Below are 16473 nucleotides of genomic sequence, written 5' to 3'. Positions count from 1 at the left end.
GCAGAGACAGTCATCAGCTCCATTAGCCAAGAGCTTCTCTAGGCTGGCATTGCAACTGCAGTCTCCCTGCTCACAGGAGGCGCAATGTCTAGACGGGGTGGACCAGATACACAAATGTGAACCAGGAGAGGAGCAGCGAGGGTGGCCGGCAGATGTGTCCTACTGGAGCAGGAGAAGGGGGCGTGGCCTGAGGACTTGGAGCAGGGGCGTGGCCTGCTGGACATGGAGGTGTCTCATTCCTTGTTCTTCCTCTTCTTGTTCTCATGTCTCTGTTCCTCTTGGCTACTCTAGAATGCAGGGGGAGGAGTCAGGGTTAGAAGGAAAGAATAGAATTCTTTTCTTTAACGGGCCCTTTACTTCTCTCTTGGCCAATGCTCATTCACATCGATGCCCTTTCATGTGATAGGCCTTCAAATGCTGGCTCTCTCATTGGGAGGGTTTTTTCTGGGACCTTCACCCTAAACAGTCCATGACATGAGCAAGTACCTCTTGCAACCCTCCTCTCACCCCAGGACCTCTGCCAATGGAGTCCTTTGCCTGCAAGGCAGAGAGTGTCTTCACCCCCTAAGACCACCTATGCACAGCTATCCTCCACAGTGCCCACTCTCCCCACGAGTTACCCATGGGTCCCCGCCACATTGCACAGTGATGTGCAGACTCATGATTGCAAATTCCTCCAGCCACTGCTTGCCTTCAGAATTCTCCAGGCTCCACCAGTTCCTATGTTCCTGTACATTCCAGAACACACATGCCAACTCTCCAAGAACTGTGCCCCACTCCTGGACATCACCAAGTAAGCTTGGAAGTTTCTGCAGCTCAGCAGCTCATGGATCCTCCAAATTCCTTTCTTCTGTGAGCTTTCTAGTTCTCCAGTCTATATGGGCTGACAATGGAGGACAGCAGAAGGCTGGGGGCCAACTTAACCCCTTCTGGAAGCCCTGGAAAGGGCTTTAGCCAGCATTTCAAGACAGCTGGAAAGTCAACTCAGCACTCTATCTCACATTATTCCTTTTGTGGTGAGAGTATCAGTTCAATCCTAGATGTTACAAATCATCCAGCCTGTTCCCTTCTGTTCAGAGAGCCTGAGGTCCAGAAAGGGCGAGAAGATGGCCAGGCATGGGGCAAGGCAGACCTGACCCGAGTCCCCTGTTTTTCCTGAATCACCTCCACCACCAACCTGTGATCCATCTCTTGGTGGAAAGTGTGTCCAGCAGAATCCTCTGTTTCTGGAAAAACCCAAAGCCTGGAGCTGTGGAGCCAACTGGGGGCTGGAGGCAAGGAGTGGGTGTCTGGCTCCAGGAAAGAGAACAAAAAGCTAATGCCAGTTAGGTCAAGAGCCCTAAAGGGGAAATGTGACAGTAATTAAGGAGGAAGCTGGCCTTCTCGTCTTGGGTCATGACCACCCCCTATAGTCTCTGTTGAGGTCATTTGAAGCGGAAGATTGTATCCGGCCAGATACTAGAGGCACAAGACCAGCAAAGTGTTCAGAACAGCTTTATTTAATTCCCTGCCCATATGGAAATGCCCTCCATGGAACGGCTTGGAAGCCACAATTGCATTAGCCGTCTGGAGCTCCCATAAGCTCAATCGAGCCGTAATCAAGGATCTCCTGTGATTGTCCATTATCTGCCGCTCAGCCAGAGAGGCACGTTCTTGAGGGAAAGTGATCAGAGAGCTGCATTCCTGGCACTAATTACATGCTAGCCTGCATCTGTGTCCCTCCCGCGGCTGTCAGGAGCCATTGTGGACGGCCCCAGGACATCTCACCCGCTTCTGTGCAGGTGACCCTGAGCAGGCTGGGCTCCCAGAATTAGAGTCCAGGCAGATCCATCCGAATACGGCTTCCCAGGCAGTCAAGGTCTTGCCAGTTTAAATGTGGCTGTATGTTTACATTGAAAGCTTCCCGGGGTGCTGGGGAAGGGGCTACTGCTGGGTCAGCAGATAATTCACAGTGGGAGCCCAGAGAACATCTGGAGATGCAACCAAACAGCCAGATGGGCAGCTCATGAGATGCGCAGGATGGAGAGGAGCCAGAGGCTCCAACCGGCCCCTCCAAACAAAAGGCCATCATTTGGGGCGGGAAGCTGAAGCCTGCCACTGTCACTGCCTGGCTTCAGCTGAGTTTTAACAACATTCCCTCTCAGTCCCTGCTCCCGTGTCCTTGGCTCCAGCCAAATTCAGCTCCTCTGTACTTTCCCACCCCTCTGTCCAATGCCCCCGTTGCTGGCTGGCCCTCCACACTGTGTTTGGTCCTCATTTCCAGGCCCAAATGTCCAGTGCCATAACTGCTGCCAAGCTGTCTCCCAGATGAGATGTGGCCTCTCCCTCCACTTGGCTCCCACAGTGCTGTCCCAACAGCTCTCTGGCACTCCTCCGTCTGGGCAGCTACTCTGGTGTCCAAGGGGCTGAGGACTCCAAGAGGAGAGGAACTGCTCCTGGCTTCAGGTTTCTGTTTAGAAATGAGTGGGGGGGTGGGGGATGGGGGGGAATCACACAAAAGGACAGAGAATAATAAGACCATCACATGTGTATCCCCTTCCAGGACAAATGATTGTGAAGTTTTTGTCACATTCGCTTTCCTCTAAAACACAGCAACAACAAATCCAGAACTCCTAATGGATAACATTGATATCACCTTAGCATAGCTGTTTAGGTGACATAAAACTAAGTGACTCTGGAGCCAGTTTTTCTGCTTCCTCACCAGTTGACCTGGACAAGATACTTAAACCTTCTGTGCCTCAGTTTCTACTTTTATAAAACTTATAGGAGGATGCTGGCGTGAAGATTCAATGAGTCGTAAAAGTTTGAGAATAGCCCCTGCCTTACTCAACAAGGGCTCATCCCTGAACTGGTTTCTCAAAGTTCCTCCCAGACCCAACAGAGGAAATGATGTCGTGAATGGAGCGTATGTATTTTCAGTCCGTCCTTTGTATTTGACTTCCACATGTATATGCCCTAGAACTACAGACTATTTGATGTCGTCTTTAATTTATATAAATAAGGTATGGATTAGTATCCTTTGAGCTGAAAATACAGAAAGCCCAACTCTAATTGACTTAAACTTTGAGGCAGATTTATTAACTCTCATTATAGAAAAATTCAACGGCAAGGAAGATGTCAAGGTGGATCTGATTTATCAGTACAACAAAGGCATCAAGGACCCTCTCTCCTTTGACTTTTGGCTCTTCTTTCCATAGTGTCACCTTTATCCTAGGGTCAGCTCCTTTTTGTGGTTGCAAGGTGACTATGAATGACCCCAGGACCACATGCCTTTTGTGGTCCACAAACAGGAAGGGAAGGGGCCAAAGAGAGGAGGCTTTTCCCACCAGGAAGCCGCCAAAAGCTTCTCCTCAGTCCTCAAGGTCTAACGTGGCTCTTGTGACTATCCATGAACCAGATATTATGGCCAAGGGGTGGCACTACATTCACATGTAGTGGGACATGTCTCCACTCACTAGGGAGTCAGCCTTTCCCAAGGCACATGGGCTGCACACGTCATTGTGGATACCTGCACAAAATGGCACCAGAAGAATGAGAAATGGGGAGGGAATAAGACCCTCTACAGCTGGGCCTGGTGGTACACACCTGTAATCTCAGTGGCTCAGGAGGCTGAGGCAGGAGGATTGCAAGTTCAAAGCCAGCCTCAACAAAAGCAAGGTGCTAAGCAACTGAGACTCTATCTATAAATAAAATACAAAATAGGGCTGGGGATGTGGCTCAGTGGTTGAGTGGCCCTAAGTTCAATCCCTATTATCCCCCTCCTCCCCACTAAAAAAAAATTCTCTACAAATGCACCACCCCATCAAACATGTTCTTCTGCATCTTGCTTTTCTCGCTTTTATTTCTGAGATCTGTCCACTTGGTATATAGAGATCTAGTTTACTCCTTTCAATTGGTGAATGAAATTGTGTTGCATGAATACGGCCAACTTTATTTGACAATTTCCTTATTAATGAATTTTAAATCGTTTCGATTTTACTTTATTTTTCTGTAGTGCATACAAGACCACAATGAGCAGTGGTGTGCTAGCTAGTCTTCTTATGGACAGTCTCAATCATCCTCGTGTTTGCCCCTGACTCCTCCATGGGTTGAGTTCATAGCTGGACTCAGCAAGTTCGTGTTGAATGAATGAGTGGATGAGCAAGTGGATAAAAAACTTTTTCTTTTTTCTTTTTTTTTTTTTTTAGTTATGAGCTATTTAAATGGTTACTGAAGGATGCTGATCACGGAACCAACAAGTTTTCAAATGGGGCTTTTAATTTCACAGAGAAGCGAACAATGGCTCAGAGAGGGAGTCTGAAGTCATGTCATGCATCTGTAGCACAATTAGGGTTTGAACCCAGCTTCACTGACTCTTCACTCCACTCCACTGAATCCCCTTCTGCTTTGGGTCATTCATGTCACCGTGTATCAAAATCCTTTCACTTCTATGATGCATTCTGAAAATTCACCTGTGAGTTACCTGTAGGCCCTTGTTTGTGCTTCTCTCACTACCCAACGTGTGAGCTCACCTTAGAGGGCTCAGACCTGATACATCTCTATTAACCAAGAGCAAAGCTAAGTTCAGATATGCTACAGGATTTCTTCATTGAGGCCCCATCTTAAAGGACGATGGCCCAGAGTTACAGAAACTCTGGCAAGAGGAGCCATTTAAGATCCTCTGGCCCAATTCTCCAATAAAGACCACTGTTTCATGTCCTGTAGCACCGCCTTGTCATCTCCAGTGATAAGGCATTTGCAACCTCCCCTGGGGGCCACTATGTTCAAAATTCCATCTGCCTCTGACACCTACTCATCGCTGTCCCCCTGTCCCCTGGAGCCACTGAGAATAAAGCCAAATCCATTTTTTTATATGTCAGTCTTTCAAATACCTGAGAGATCCTGAGTCTGCTCTTGCTTGGGGGAAAAAAATCTCCAGATTTTTCTAAATCCACCCGACACAGAATGGTTTACACACGCACACACGCACACACACACACACACACCCTGCTGGCTGCCCTACCCTGTCCTGCCCATTTTCGTTTGACCATATGCCTAATACAAATGCAGGCAGGCCCTGTGGCGTGAGTATCCTTCAGGTGTCAACCAAAACAGCACTTCCTCTGGGGAATTTTCTTTGAACTCCAAAATCTATTCTAGGTGCCTCTTGTATGTGCCTTCCTAGACACTGCAGTGCCCTAACCTAGTGATCATGACCTCAGATGGCATAGTCTGCATTCTTGGGTGTCATGAGACCTGAAGTTCCTCCAGGGCAAGGATACTGTTATATCCACCACCTTATTCCCAGAGCCTAGCATATTGCCTGGTCCCTTGAAGGAACTCAGTACATATTTATTAGGCAAATTCATGGGAGAAAGAACTTTCAAGTAGAAGAGAAAGTGAAAGAATGGAAAAAAGTAAGCAAAATGTCACTTTTAAAGGCAGATAAGAAAAGTATAGAAAAAGAGAAGAAGAAAGTATGTTTTGATTTATGAAAAGTAAGGAGGGCCAGCCCTGCCCTTGCTCCTACCTTGCTACGACTGTCCGTGGAGCCTGACATGCCGGCCCCGGGGCAGTCCACTCTGTCATACAGTCAGCTGTTCCAGAACTTGCAGGCAACTCACACTGTGAGGCCTTTTCCAGAACAGCTGGGAAAACCAAGGCAAGGGAGAGACAAAGAGCTGGGGGTGGAGGGATGCGAGGCTGTGCCAGGTACACAGGAAGCACAAGACAAAGTGGAAACGTAACCTGGAACACGAATGTCACTTGAACATTTGTCCTGGAAGTAGGCGGAACGATCTAAAAATGTTTTTTGACTTAAAAATAAAATTGGAAATATTACAGAGTGGTGTGCAAAATCTGAATTCTTTTAAAAGAGAAAATACAAGATGTCTGCAGAATTATGCGTTGTACAAGAAAGAACCACCATCCATTCAGTCATTTTGCCTCTTGGTGGAATTCTATGCAGTCACTGTTCCAGCCACTGAAGACACAATAGAGGAGAAAAAATCCATTTCCTTTATGGAGCTTATGTGTTAGTGAGGGAGCTAGACAACACACATGAACGAATGAGTGAATGAATGAATGATGTGACATGTCAGATGGTGATAAGTGGTATGGAGAAAAATCAACCAGAAATATGTGCCTGGGAGTGCGTGGGATGAGTAGTTATCACAGGCCAGCGGAGGGGACATTTCGGAAAGACCTGAGAGATGTGTGAGGAGGGCACAGGAGGAAAGAACCGTTTTGGGCAGGCATGAAGGAGGCCCGCTCAGACCTGGTGAATACAAAGGGGCTTGGATACCAGGTGGGATACAAAAGATGTTAACAACATATGGAGCCCTGGAAACAGCTCCAGGTTGATTGTGAGACAGGATTGTGTATTTGTCAGCAAGAAGGAGACAGCTAAACCACAGGTGCAGGTGAGAGTCCAGGCAGGGGTTGGAGTCTGGCACTCATGGACCAGGCTCTGTCCCTTGTGTGTGTTTTTTGGTTCTGATAATGGGCTGGAATATGCGGCTAAGAGCTTAAGTTCTGGAATCAGGCTACCTGGATTCCAGATCTGCTCAATGTTTACTGAATATATGATTTAAGCAAATTACTTCATTCCTCAGTGCTTCTGTTTCTTTGTAATAATAGTACCTACCGATAGGGCAGTTATAAGTATTCAATTAGTAAATTTACATAAAGTAGAAAAGTGCCTAGATGTTCTGGTTTGCATGTTTTTGCCCACCACAAATTAATGTTGAAACTTAATCTTCTATAAAAAAAATGTTGGGAAGTGGGGCTTTGGGGGAGGTATTTAGGTTAGGAAGGCTTTGTCCTCATGAATGAATTAATGGTGCTAATAGAAATATTCGATGGATGAGTTTCTTCCTCTTGCTGTCTGTCTTCCGCCAGGGTAAGGCACAGTGTTCCTTCCTCTGGAGGATGCAGAGATGGACCTCCTTCCAGGTGCCATCTTGGAAGCAGAGAGCAGCTCTCACCAGATGGCATTGTCTTAATCTTGGACTTCCCAGCTTCCAGAACTATGAGAAATAAATACCTATTATTTATAAATTATCTAGACTCAAGTATTTTGTTATAGTAGCACAAAATAGGCTAAGACAGTGTATCTACAAAGATTAGCTGCTGCTATTATGATTATGTTTTTTTATTGGTTTTCAAAATGTTTACTATTGAGCAAACGTTTTCCAGTTTACCCAGTCCCTGCAGGACCATTTGCTTTATCTAAATGATACAACACGGCTACTTCTTTCACTGAGTTCATGACCACTGGTGTGAAAAGGGGACAAGGACCAAAATGGAGAATTGATTAAAATTTATGGGGACAAAGACAGAAAACTCATTTTGACATTCAGACCCTTAATCCATTTAGGAATTTGTGAGGATATGGTGTGAGGTAGGAGCCCAATTTAATGTTTTTCCCAAGTATCAAACCAGTTATCCTAATATCACATACGGAATCATCCATATTTCTCCACTGGTGTTAGATGCCACATTTATAATATCCTCATATTTCTCACATAGTTGAGTCCATAGCTGGATTTACTATTTAGTATCATTGATTGGTATTTTCTATTTAGTATCATTGATGGGCTTCTATGAGGAAAGGGTTGCTATTTTATACCATCATTATATTCATGGTTTTATAACAGTGTTTGGCACATAGGAGGCATGTGATCAGATATTCACTAACACAGCAAGTAAGTACATGAATATATTATTGCACTTTTGAAATTTTATATATATGTGTGTGTGTGTGTGTGTGTGTGTGTGTGTGTGAAAGTCTGCCCTGTTTTACTTGTCTTATACAAAACACTCAGGAGTAGATTCATGTTTTTACTCTCCCGAAGGAACCCAGGTTTCCAGGACTACAGGATGGAATCCACAGCAGATGAGGCTGGAGAGGTAGCAAGGAACAAACTGACAGGTGCTGTACCCAAGCCAGTGAGATCAAATTTTGTTCTGTAAGTCTAGGTGACATTGAAGAGTTGCAGGCAAAAAAGAAATGGTCAGATAGATGATTTCAGGAGTCCTTCTTTTTTTTAATATTTATTTTTTGGTTGTAGTTGGACACAATTCCTTTATTTTTATGTGGTGCTGAGGATTGAACCGAGAGCCTTGCACGTGCTAGGCGAGCGCTCTACCACTGAGCCACAACCCCAGCCCTCAGGAGGTCCTTCTGTGGACCCAGCTGTGGGTGACTTAGAGGGGACAAGAGTGGAGATAACTACAGCTCTAGGTTAGGAAGTGGTTGCTACAAGGAAGAGGTGGATTTGAGGGCCACCGGACAGATGGAATTGATAGGCCACGGGAACCTGATCTGATTTTGATGGTGGAGGCAAGAGAGGGGAGGAGATTGGCCTCCAGTTAGGTGGTTTGAGAGGTTGGGGGAAGGGCAGTGCCCTTTATTTATTAACGACTAGAGAAGGAAGATTGGGTTTGTGGGGGAGTGCTAAGTTCTACTGTGGTCTTGGTATGTTTGAGGCATCCCTGGGTCCCGTTGAGAATCCAATTGGCTCTGGAGTCACAGACGTAAAGGTTTTCAGGCCATTGATGTGGATGAGGTGGCCAGGACAATGCTTTTTAAAAAAAATGTTTATTAAATACTTGCTATGAACAGGACATCGATCTAGTGCTTTATATTTATTACCCCACTTCATTTCACAACAATTATTATACCCTTATTTCAGTGATGAAGAACTTGAAACAACTTTTCCAAATTCTCACGGCTGATAAGCAGCCAGGTCTGTTTGGAAGGCAGGTCATGTTCTTTCTCTCACCTGGTGGGGCCAATGTTGCCTATGGCGGATCCCTGAAGACCTGCTTTCAGCCCCACTCCTGGCCTCCAGTTGTATCTGACTCTGTTCTCCAAGAGTGGATTCATCTCACAGAGTCAGAAATGAACTTCCAACCCCGGGGGAGCTCCTTGGTACACATATCCCTTTTCTTCAATAACCAGAGGCTCCCAGTCCCCGTGTCCTCCACAAATTCCCTGATGATCCAAACCCAGTCTCGGGGCTCTGGGCAGCAGGCGGTTGTCTTCCTCACCAGCTCTCTGCCTCATCGCCCTGCAGCAGCCTGGGCCTCTGCAGGCTGTGCAAGCACAAAAACCGTAAGCAGGCGGGAAGGGACAGGCACCCTGGAGCGTCACCCTTCTCTCCCAGTGACCCACAGCCGCCTGCCTCACACATGTTCCCAAATCACCCAGGAGCATGCAGCCTGCTCTCTTTTACATTATGTTTAATGGATGCAAATGCATGATTAATATTTTCCCTCACTGATTCTGATTTCATTCTGTTAGTGATTATACTGATGGCAACAGTTGAGGGGATTAAAAATCCCATTTAATTCACATTAGATATTTTTTTTAACTTTGCTGATAAATTTTAAATGTCAAGTGCTTTAGCATCTTCCACAAGATGCAGAGACCGAACTAGGAGGCCGACGGTAGTAAGTAGCAGGGAGCTTGGAAGCAGCTCAGAGAAAGTAGGGATTTGGCTGGATGGTCCACGTTCTACCCAGCTAACAACAGAACAGAGCCGCCCTGGCATGGATCCAAAGTCCTGCTATCAACTGTGTCTTTTTCACCTAATGACTCACCATAATGAAGCCACCTTGCGATATTTATTTATTTATTTGTTTGTTTGTTTGTTTATTTATTTATTTAGGTATCAGGAATTGAACCCAGAGGTGCTTAACCACTGAGCCACATCCCAGCACTTTAAAAAAAAAAAATATTTCGAGGAGGCTTTCTCCAAGTTGCTTAGGGCCTCACTAAGTGGCTGAGGCTGGCCTCAAAACTTGCAGTCCTCCTTCCTCAGCCTTCCAAGCCACTGGGATTACAGACATGTGCCACTGCACTCAGCACCACCTTTCAATTTAAAGAAGCACCTCGGGGAAACTCTGTGTAGGGCAAGTATTCACCTCTTGATCTTTTTGCCAGCTTGGTATGTTTTTCTATAAATTGAGAAAAACAGTGCAGATATATACAACCTATAATTTTCACATTTCTATACCCCTTCCTTCCCATCCCAAATTCTGTTTTCTCTTCCTCCACACACAATGGAATTCTATGAGAAAAACTCAGATTCTGTCTGCACCTTCCAATTCCCGCAGTGAGGACTGTGGTATGGGGAGTGGGGCAAAATGGTAACTGGGTTCCTGAATAATGAGGGATTTTTATTTTTCAGCTTGCCCACAAATCCAGAGCACTGTTCCTGTTTTATTTTACTGATGACTCAGAGAAAAATGGCTTAGCAGGAACACCCGCTCAGGAATTCAAATGCCATGAGGGACAGAGCCAGGAGATCCCAGTGATTGAGGTCCCACTTGGAAGCTTGCCCTGCCTCCTGCTGTGGCCTCCTCCTCCAGCCTCTGGGACAGCTTTGCCAGAGGCTTTCTCCTATTTGTCCTCAGTGTCCACTGGGGGTGAGGGGAAGGGACTTGGGAAGCCATTTATTAGTGACACAGCCAGTTGAGGCGGTGAAGTGTTTCCATCTACTGTCATTAACAAAGCTCTAGGCCTCAGAGCCCTGCCATCGGGCCTCTACTCCTCCCACCATCGGGCCTCTACCCCTCCTACCATCAAGCATCCTTCACGTATTTAAGCAGGAGCCCACAGTGCCCCACATCAGCACCAGCACTGATTGCTTATATTTAATAAATAAATTAATCAATTAATTGTGAACAGCATCTGGTCTCTACTACTGCATGGAGAGTGTCTAGGGCAAAACAGGTACTCACTCTCCCTGCCTTACTTTGTGTACAACACCCTGTTCCTTCACTACCTGTTGCCATCCGAGACTGTTCCGTTCCCAGCACAATCACCTGTGTAGATTAAACAAAGAAACAAATGTGTTCAGACTTCACCCCTGACCACCAAGCAAAAATCACCACTAGTAAGAGTGGGCATGAGCTGGGCACAGTGGTGCACGCCTGTAATCCCAGAGGCGTGGGAGGCGGAGGCAGGAAGATTGTGAGTTCAACGCCAGCCTCAGCAAAAGCGAGGCGGCTAAGTGACTCAGTGAGACCCTGTCTCTAAATAAAATACAAAATAGGGCTGGGGTTATGGCTCAGTGACCAAGTGCCCCTGAGTTCAATCTGTGGTAACAAAAATAAATAAAATAAATTTTTAAAAAAAAAGAGTGGGCAGCTCCCCAGGTGATTCTGATGTAACTTCTAGGTTCTTAACCTCTGCCTCAGGGACTGTTGGGCTCAGAAAAGGGCGTGTGTGTGTGTGTGTGTGTGTGTGTGTGTAGCAGGCACACAGAGAAAAAAGAAGGTGAAATAACCCAGTTGAAATCACTCTCTTTTTATTTTAAGTATATTTTAGTTGTAAATGGACACAATACCTTTATTTACTTATTTATTTTTCTTTGGTGCTGAGGATGGAACCCAGGGCCTCACATATACTAGGCAAACGCTGTACCACAAAGCCACAACCCCAGCCCCTGGAATTACTCTTAATCTTAGTGTGCCCCAGACTTTCATCCTCAGACCTGCCCTTGATCAGGTACATGATCTTCTTCGTCCCTTCCCAGTGGGCACTCACTCTCTATCAAACTCTGAGAATGTCTTTTTAAGGCACAAACCAGAGCCTGTCTTTGCCGCGGTTTCCAATGCATTTAGAACAAAACATCCCTGTGCTTGGTGCACTCTGCGGGCGGCCCGAGCTGCCCTCAACCTCATTACACACACCCTCTCCTTTCCCTTACCATGATCCAGCCACAGTCACCCAAACCCACTGTTCCTTGTGATGTTCCTTGCTGTTCCTTATGCTACAGATCCTAGAGCATCTGCTTCAGAATGTTCTGCCCCAGTTACACGGTTAGTTCTTCTATTTCTGGCATCAACTCAAATGTCACCCTCTCGAATAGACTTTTCCCCCTTGACCTACAGATCTAAAGAAGAAAGTGCCCCCACTCCCCTGTCACGGGACCCTCTTTTACTGCCTCTGCTGTAGTTCTCAATATCTGGAATCATCTTACTCATTTAGCTGTTATTTATTATTGTCTGTCTCCCTCCTGCTGAAGGGTAAGTTCTGGAGATCCAGGTTGATTTAAAAAAAATTCACATAAACTTTAATATTGTAAGAGAATCCAGTCCATTTATGAAAAATGATTCTACAATCAAGTTCGCCAAGGAAATGTTGACTAAAGAGATCACAGATAGAACATTTAACCAGAGGAAAAGCATAGATCACACACACACATACACAAACACACACATGCACATGCTATCTCAGGAAACTGTTTTTATCTCCTATTTCTATAACCATCTTTCTAATTCCATAGGTCTTTATTTATGCCAATTTGTACCCCAGTTTGATGATAGAAAAGGCAACAATTTCTGAGTTCGTGGTATATATTTCTTTACAGTTTTTAAATGGAAGGCCACTTATTAAAATAGACAAATCACAAAATGAAAATGAAGGCAACAGAAATATCTCAACTTTTCACAACCAAAAATATTAGCACAACCTTAAAAATAATTTAGAAGTGTTGTAAAAGATATGTTGCTGATTTGCATCCCATTAACCAAAATGTTGTCAATTCATAATTCTAAATAAATCTTTTTTAAGTATGAGATTTAAAAATAATTTTCAGTGTATATGTAAATTCTGTGTTTTATCACACACATATGTTCATTCAACACTAACTTTCGAAAATGGGTCACTTAAAAAGACAGAGCGATTTTCATTCTATAAGTTCCATTCAACTTTATTGAGGGGTGAATACACATGAAATGTGCTCTTAATGCGTAAAAATCACAGGGAATGACAATGAAGGACTGTGGGGACATTAAGGAGAATCTGATAATTCACCTTGTGACTGTTCTGCACGTTAATGAAAGATAATTCACACTTCTAAAACCTCAAACATTCCTTTTTAAAGAACCCAAATAAGCCCAAGATGCCTTATAGACACTTCCCCGCCCCTAAACAAATTGATGACTCTGTTTCACACCTAAAATTAAAATAGTTAATGGCAGCAAAAGATAGTGATGGCAAGGAAAGTTGGTAAACTGTATTTAAATCTCTCTTTTTTTTATTCCCAAAGTACAAGATGCAGGGGTCTCAATCTTTCGGTGGTGTTTCTCCTGTAGATAATCCTTCATTTGTTTGGCAAAGGCAGTTTCTGAATTAAGTTTCTTCTTGAATGCTGATGTTTTGAGAAAGGACACAGGTACCGCAGAGAACGGGTTCCAACATGAACTGGGGCACCAGAACTGGTCAGTCTGACGGAGTAAGCTTCAGACTGGGGAAATGGAGACCTTGCATATCGAAGAGCTCCATTCTCAGAATCCCTGCTTGCTTGATTAGATCAACCATAGAAGTATGTTCTTCCACATCTGGTTGTTCATAAAAGCTAAACCTACCATTTGAGACTTCAATCCCAGTGTGAACTGTTTTACCAAGGAGGAAAAGCACTAGCTTAAAAAATAACAGTCATCATAACTACCCCGAACAAGAAAAGAACCATCTGGCATGCTTGCTAGCTTCCCTGCTGCCTCCCAGGATCTGATTGGTCCCCAGGACTGTCCTTGTTTTGCAAGTTTCTTCAGTTCCTCTGGAAGGCTTGTCACAACCATGGGCTCACTACTATTTTGCACAGAGTTATAAACACTTGCAAACCCAGGAGCAGAGCTAGGATCAAAATTCAAATGACAGCACATACTTTCAGCCACATGGGCATCTGTGCCAGTGAATTCATTGAAGTTCCTTTGGATTTGATTAGTCTGCGTTGGTGGTAGCCATGGCAAGAGTAGAGAGGGGTGTCATCGTGACTTGCTCTGGGCTCTGCAACACGACTCCCGTGATGCCAATCAACAAGCCATCCACAGACTGGCCCACAAGGATCCCTGGGGCAATGACTAGGTCCTGGTCTGCCAGATTTTTATCTTCAGCAAAATATTCCCTCCCACTTGAGGAGGAACAGTGGCAACCTTCATGGGCAAAGAAGTGTCCAGGAGATGGCTGTGTGATCCTTCCAAAGATACTTCCCCCGTCAAAAGGCATGTGTACTGAGTGAGTCCACTAGCTGTAGGCACATGTTCATCCAGGTGGACATAAAGTTTCCACTGGGAGAATCTGAACTCTAGTGAATCGTTTTGCTCTGGGCGCACACTTTCAGAATGAAGGCCGTGAGAATCCTCCGGAACCCCATTCAGTGAAGGACAGGGACTGGAAGTATGAACCAACACTTTGACTCTCACTTCCACTTCAATATGTGTCTCAGAGTTGGCAGGTTAGAGAGGCCAGGGCCAGGGGTCTCTGATGACTGGGGAGGGAAGTGGATCTGATTCTTCTCTGAGTTCTGATATCTTTAAGGATGATCAATGCAGAGGAGGAGAGTGCTGGTGGGCAGAGCGCCCCAGGGCATGCTGCCCCTGCCTTTGGCTTCTGCTTCCTGGAAAGCCACCTTTTCAAAGTACCCATCAAGCTCTCACTTTTTTTTTTTTTTTTTGGTACTGGGGATTAAACTCAGGGACACTTAACCACTGAGCCACATCCCCAGCCCTATTTTATATTTCATTTAGAGACAGTGTCTTACTGAGCTGCTTAGGGCCTCGCTGAGTTTCTGAGGCTGGCTTTGAACTCTTGATCCTCCTGCCTCAGCCTCCTGAGCCTCTGGAATTACAGGTGTGTGCCACCATACCAGAAAAGCTCTCAATTTTCGATCTTTTTCCACCTTTTTATCTTCACTGTTCATATCATATCTGGCCATATCTTTACCATAGCAGCTATCAAATAAGGGATCATCTTTCCCAAAGTCATTGGCTAGTGATGGTTGTTATACAACCATGAAATCAGTTTCTTCTTTATTTTCACTCAAATTATTAAAAAAAAAAAAAAACCTTCTAAAAGATTTTAAGATTAACTTTCTTCATTGGAGCTACTTTTCCAATCCAAAAGGATGCATTTCTCTCTGGAATTTTATCCCCAAATATCTGGAGAGGCTACAGTGCTGCATCTATGTATTTTTCCAGCTCATTTGTCCTTTGGAGCCACCCCCTCCTCACCCCAGGGTGTCAGTCCCTCCTCTCCCACATCTTTGCCTTCCGCTATCTCCTCCAGGACCCTCCCTGGAGAGGAAGAGATGCTACCCATTGCCCACTTCTCAACCGTGGGGTGGGTAGGCTGAAATCAGGATTCACATCCATTAAACTATTCCATTCAGTGCCTTAGTAATGCCTAGCACATAGTAGTGACTCAATGTAATGTTTGTTGAATGAATGATTTATGTTGTTCTTGTTGGTAAATATGATGTACTTTGTAATGTTACAGGGTGGAACTACTGCCTCTGGGGGAAGAGGCTAGGTTGCTCTGCAAGTATTCTGAGTCAAATTGATGGAAAATATGTTTTATTCAAAGCCAACTTTGAAGGAAGATAAAAGAAACTTTTATTCCAAAATTTTCCATCTTCTTAGAAGTGGCAAAGGGCTGACGGAGCTGGTTAAAAGGGGAAAAGGCACCCATTTTTCACAATCTTTACCAGTTTCCTTCCTCCAGAGTTGGCTAGCCAGGGGTGGCACTACAGTCCCATCTGGGTCACCATCATGGTGCCCATCATCCCAGTTTTATCAGCTGCATCAAGTTCATTTTTCCTTTCTCCATCTTTCGTTCTTTTCTGACACAGGTGGCCAGCAGAACCCAGCAAGCCAGCATCCAGGCTCTGTCCCGGGCTAAGCCGCTGGTAACAAGAATTGTTTCAATAATGCTTCCAGAAACCCATGTTGAAAGTGGGACATTTTCCATATTTAAATTGCAAAAGAAAAGAATGGTAATAATTTTGCTAGTCTCAAATATATACATTATTAACCAATATTTCTAAGTAGAAATTCTAACAATGCTACTTTAATTAGTAGACATACTTATTTAATAACTATTACATCAATTATTGGCAAATGAAACTGCCAATATCCTTGAATACGTTTTGTTCCCTTAACCAGTTTCCTCATTCTCCACCCTAATCCAGTAATTTTGTTTATAGGACTATTTTGTTTAGCAGTCTCTTAATTCATAAACAGTATAAAAATAAATATCAGTTTTGCACCAGCTGAATTATCTATCGTATGCCTCAAATCACTGAAAATGCAGTTATTAAGCGGCAGAATCATTTCTGAACATATGACAAGTATAGATTAGCCACAAGCCCAAATTGCACTTGAGGAACATAAAGCTATTTCGAGGCCACTAGCTTATTCTTGAAATCTCCAGCACCTTTTTCTGACATTGGTGGTATGGTTGAGAATAATTCTGTAAGCCAGAGTCACTAAAAGAGGCAATGTCCAAAGAGGTGATCTGACACCATAGTTAAAGATCAGCTCTTACCAGCTGGAGTTAAGTCTCTCCGTCTGGAGGGTCTAATATTAATTAAGATAATCCTTAAAGCTTGCAGATTTCTAAGCAGGGGAGTAAGCAAGGGGTAAATGGAGGAATGTGGTTTCCTAAAGTGGGTCTAAATCAAGGGCCATCAGAACAAAGCT

General features: G+C 44.6%; 1 pseudogene; it reads right to left on the bottom strand.

Annotated features, from left to right (window-relative positions):
• Positions 1-233: 233 nt before the first annotated feature.
• On the bottom strand, positions 234-15545 carry LOC124075409 (suppressor of cytokine signaling 6-like; annotated as a pseudogene).
• Between the last annotated feature and the right edge of the window lie 928 nt (positions 15546-16473).

This window comes from Marmota monax, unplaced genomic scaffold, assembly GCF_021218885.2.
Source record: "Marmota monax isolate L192 unplaced genomic scaffold, Marmota_monax_Labrador192_F-V1.1 WCK01_AAM20220418_F8-fsc00008, whole genome shotgun sequence".
Classification (NCBI taxonomy): Eukaryota; Metazoa; Chordata; class Mammalia; order Rodentia; family Sciuridae; genus Marmota; species Marmota monax.
This window is presented reverse-complemented; position numbering and strand designations above follow the sequence as displayed.